This window comes from Styela clava, chromosome 2, assembly GCF_964204865.1.
Source record: "Styela clava chromosome 2, kaStyClav1.hap1.2, whole genome shotgun sequence".
NCBI lineage: Eukaryota > Metazoa > Chordata > Ascidiacea > Stolidobranchia > Styelidae > Styela > Styela clava.
The window spans coordinates 17,118,738-17,124,283 of NC_135251.1; positions in this window are offsets into that span (position 1 = coordinate 17,118,738).

A 5,546-nucleotide genomic window follows, 5' to 3' on the forward strand; every position below is an offset into this window, starting at 1 on the left:
TAACGCTAAAATTCGGACACGCACAATGAACCTAAATAGTATAACTCATATTAAGCGTTTTAGCAGGGTTAACTAAGGAACAAGCGGCGAATGACGGCGACAGGTCATTAGCTGACTGTTGATAACAACGACTAGCAAATCGAAATGTCTTTCGTCTGAACTAGAAAATTGATGTTTGGAAATCTCACGGGATATCGTTACCCGGAAAAGACAGACGAAACAGAATGCGACAGCCTCGTAAAATATGTAACAGTAAATTTATTCACATCTGACAAATTAGTCTATATACGACCTACACTCGTACTTGCTTCTTCACGTTAACACGGGCTTTACTACAATTAGTAAAATAGTATATCGCAAAACTCAGATGTCCCCAAATCCATTTTAAATCATAGCGATAATGTAAAGGACGATAACATTACGTTTTAAATAAAAGGAATGGACTAGGTGACGCGCTGGATGGGCAAGAATATTTTCAGTATTAACGGCCGAATACATTACATACATATTAAAATTAATTTTAATAATTACTCCAAAATTTATCACAATTGCTAAATACCAGTTACAATCCACCAAAGGTAGGTCTACACAAAACGCTTAAAGATCAATCAGAACAATTAATCAGATTTGAAACAAGCGCTACAGTGCGACACACTACTCGCTAAAACAAAGTGTAACTGCGAATGACCCGAGGTGTGACGCGACGCACATACGCGGCTTGCATCTCACTCTTGTTGCCATGGAGACGATGATTAAGACTTCCTTTACTCACTTCCTTGCTTCATTGCACGCGTTTCAAATCTCGCTCAAAAATATCTCTTGTTTCTCGTTTCTGCTTCAGGCGTTTTATGTCTTCGTTCGAAAACAACGCCATTCCCAAGGGGTTCAATCTAATAAAGTCACGCTCATGTAATATTTGATGACAGTAACCGAACGTGCCTTTAGCCTAATGCGGGTCTATATATATGCAATTAACATAGTCTGATAATAAAACACGCATCAACACCGCGATCACCCTTTAGTTCATTTTTTTTTTAAATGCAATGCAAAGTGTATTATATATTAAGCGCGACGGGTTATTAACGTACTTTCTTTTCTGTATCAGTCTCTTGTTTTTCATTATTTGATATTTTGTGGGCGTCCACGGATAAATAGAGGTGATTTGGACGTCGTCAATTTTATTGTTGTGGTAGGTATTTTCACAGATATTCTTGTAGCGTTATTATTTGCCGACTTGACATCCCTTCTGACTGGAACTGCCATCTTGTTTTTCGTATTTTTAATCAAAGTTCTGTTGACGACTATCTTTTCTATTCCCAACGCCTTGACAACGGAAACATATTTGCGTCGCTATTTTTGAAAAGTTGTAACAAATTCGTTTTGGGTAGTAACAAATTCTCTGGTGTGGGTTTCAATCTTACCACAAACGTATTTCTATGTATGGAATTTATTGTCGTCGATTTTTGCTTGATATTGTTCAATGCGACGTCATGATTCGTTGGCTTGGTAACAGGTGACGCAACTCCATTATGTTCCATGTTCCGACTGATACTTGCCGTAGCACCGGTCGAATCACGAACGAGTTATTACCGTACTAAAGGCGGTTATATGTAATAAAAACGATTCCATTCTCAATTTCGCCGTAATTTAAAATAATTTTTGATTCAACTCGTAAGTCAAAACGGGGCCGGGCTTCGCCATCTCCTATTCACATCGTGCCATTGAAACTATTTTAAAGAAAAATAAATATAATAAGACGCAACGTTACTCACTACTCTCGGCACTGGCAATATATATATACCTATATACCGAAACACCAGGCCAATGTTCCCAACTTGTTTCGGCATATTACTCTATTTTTCAATTTTGAAATTCTGTATTCCTCCCTCCCTGGGCATGAAAATTGTTTTTACGTATAAAATTATGTTTCCTTTATTTGTTCAATTTTTAAAGGATTCCAACGAGCGTTATACGCAGCCCTGCACCCTGGCTTTGTTGTAAAGTTAAAATATTTTATAATGTATGCACAAATACGGATCACAATAATAGTGAATTTCTAAATAATATTAGTAAAACTACGCCGAAAACACCGCCTGATATACATAATGAGTTTAACATGAAGAATTAATACCAGGAAAGCTACGACCATAAAGAATAAATAAAACGTATCGCAAAACAACAAAACGTCGCTGACTAAGTAGCGGAAGGCGCGCTTCGGTTATTATTTTCATGAAAGTCAAGAAATGTCACGGATGCCTACGCCATCACAGAGTCCACTATCATCTCTAATCGTAGAATCATAGTTTTAAACTTCAATTGTGGATTGCCAAAATTTTGTAGGTTGTTTGAACAATAGGTAATGCCGAGTCCCACAAAGATAAAGTCGGTAAAAGTCGAGATAACAGTATCACGGTATCCCGCGTTTAATTGGTCGCCGTCTGCTAAATGCGATAATCCGCCACACGTTGAACAAACGAAACTGATGCACAGAAGCCGATTCCCACGTGTGGAATTTCTTCTGTAGAAATGCAAACATGCCGTGACAAATGGAACACATTGTTACCTAATCTGAATGCACTAGACTAGACTACAGAATGGGAATAGTTCTGAAAAATTTGTATTTTCTCTAGCAATGGTGAAGGCAAATTCAAAAATTATAAAAGCAAAGACTAACACGAAACTTGGCATGATTAAAAAAAAAAATTTCTGCTGACTTCTCAGTTGTAAAAGAAGGCATATATCTGCTTGGAATTCTGAAAAATTGGGCCTGATAATCTCAAGATGCCACTAAGGATTATATAACACAAATACTATCGACTATTAATTGGAGTTACATAATATGAAATCATAGTGCCAATAAAGACTTATAATTTCTTAGTTCTGTAATTTTGAGGAATGTTTAATGTCCAAGCAAGACATTAGTTTTTATATCATTTGACCTAAGACTAACAATGATATGAAACATGATTATGTACCAAACAAATAATACCAGTGATTAATGAGTGTGAACAGACTAAATATAGCCTAAAGAAAGCAAAGTTATGCAGTGTGTTGTTTTAATATACCAATGTCAATCCAAATTTAGCTTGCACCGGTATATTTGTTTTATTACATACACAACATACATACAGCAAAACATTGGAAACAATCCATGGGAGCGAAAGTGATATTATAAGGTGATAGTGCATTCTTGAAAAGTTAAATTTACAAAAGATAAATAAGATATATTTTGGTGCAAGTCACCTGGCGAACACCCGCTAACTTTTGACAAAATAAAACCATGCCTATTTCATCTCCAGCATTAATATCAAAACAAACAAAAACCATTCCATCAAGATTGTACCTGACTAAAACATCTCCAAATATTTGAAACTCGTTGATGATCCCGAGCTTGTCAGTCTCATTAACAATGACAGGATCTAGGATTAGTCTACTTTTTTAATTGGGTTAGTAATTAATTTGTTTGAAGCTTTTTGTATTGTCTGCGATGATAATGCAGAGAGTGCCGTAAGGGGCAACAATGCATAGAAGTTTGAGAACCACTGGTATGAGACATTCATTGCGACGGCCATTAATTAAATGATCTTAAATCTAGAAAAATCTACAATCTACATCTTCTCCTGTGAACCAGTAATTGTTCAGATATCTTTTAGTGATGATCTACTTTATACTCGTCGAAAGTTGAAAAGGTTTGAATAGTCTATTTACCTTAGCAAGGGAGTGCTAATTGGAGTGGGAGTGGTGACTCCTCTGCGGCCCATGGGCCGGGGCCACGGCCCATCGAATTGTGTAAAGAAACTATTCACTTGGCTAACACAGACAGTCCCCGAACTCATAATAGAACTATAATGTAAAAAATCTAAATTTTTTTTGTCCTAAACCTAACCTGGCACACATACTACAGGAGTATATTTTTTCTGTTCGAATATTGACAATTTGGTAAGAATTGAAAATTTTGTTAAGATAATTGAATTTTTCCTGATGGGGCCACGGCCCATCAAGCTATGGGCCACAGCCCATGTGGCCCAATTAGATGGGCCGTGGCCCCGGCCCATAGGAGTCACCACTCCTGTAGGCTACTTGTTTCAAAAAAATATATTGATTCCATAAAGAGGATGACCAATTACTCTATTTACATATGATGAAGGGTGACATAAAAATAGTACCATAAATTTGTTAATTACTTAAAATATGTAAATACCTAATATATGAAAAAACGAAGAAAACTTATGTAACACACAAACTTCTCTCTGTTTATGACTGTACTCAAAAGTTTCAATAATTTAGGATGCTTTGCACAAAAGTCACGTTCTCTCTAGAATAAGTTGCAAATTACCTCGACATTTTTGGCGTCATTCTTTATGATCTGTATTATTATGTCTGAGCTTGGATACATATGGCCGATATGCTAAAAATCATTATCCTCTTTTGTTTAGATAATCAACTTCCATACAGCTACAGTTGAAATAGGATATTTATATTCATTCCAGGAGAAAGGATAAGCAAAAAGATGACCTCTCGTTTTTATATCAATTAATATCATGGTGGAAGTAGTTGATACATAGTATTTATGGGTTTATCTCATAATTCCAACCCGTAACTGCTTCTGTGTTTATAGCTAGCTAAGAGAAAAATTGTTCAAAATATAACAAGCACCCGTAAATAAAAAATATATAATAAAGTGTAAGTGTATTAAAGTGTTGTTTTGAGACATGTAAAAAAAGCATTAATTCCAAAAAAAGGTGTTGATGTTCAGCTCGACTGATCACAGATCATATCTGCATATCTCAATCAACAATAATACTAGGAGCTTTACCTATCGCCACCACTATTTATTTGAGTTTTGGACTACTATATCATATGAATAAATACTAGTATGAGGCATCTTTTACAATACTGTTAAACTTTCACCATTAAAGTAGTATTATAGCTCGAGAGAATAGTAGGCGTTACAAATAACAGAATTAAAATTATAAGTCAATTGAATCATTTGGTACTATACCTTGGCCTATTTTACAGCATGAGATACCGGGTCTCATGTAGTTTCTTACCTAACATACTTCTAGTGGGCGTAGCATGTCAATTTTTTTACGTATCAATCCTAACCCCCACCTGACTACACCATCCGAAAATTACGTCATTACGACGTCACAGTGACGTAATAGAGCCCTCCAAACTATACGAACTGCCATCCAAGACTCGCAAACGAGCACCCGAAATCGAACAGTTATTTCTCTCGTTTTCTCGTCGCAACGATTCCGATAGGAGAGAGACCGATAACGTCAGTCAGTTCTTTATCGTCGGCGCCAATGCCATTTCGGTCGATCGTGCGTATGTTTGGCAAGCTCTATGACGTGATTGTGATGTCGTAGTGATTTAATTTTTGGATGGCGTAATCAGATGGGGATTAGGATTGACATTGTTATGCTACGCCCACTAGAAGTACGTTAGGTACGAAACTACACGAGACCCGAGATAGGCCTACCGTGGTTAAATTTACAAATGGGGTCTAGTGAAGTAAACGCCGTAACTGCTTAAAAAACGCC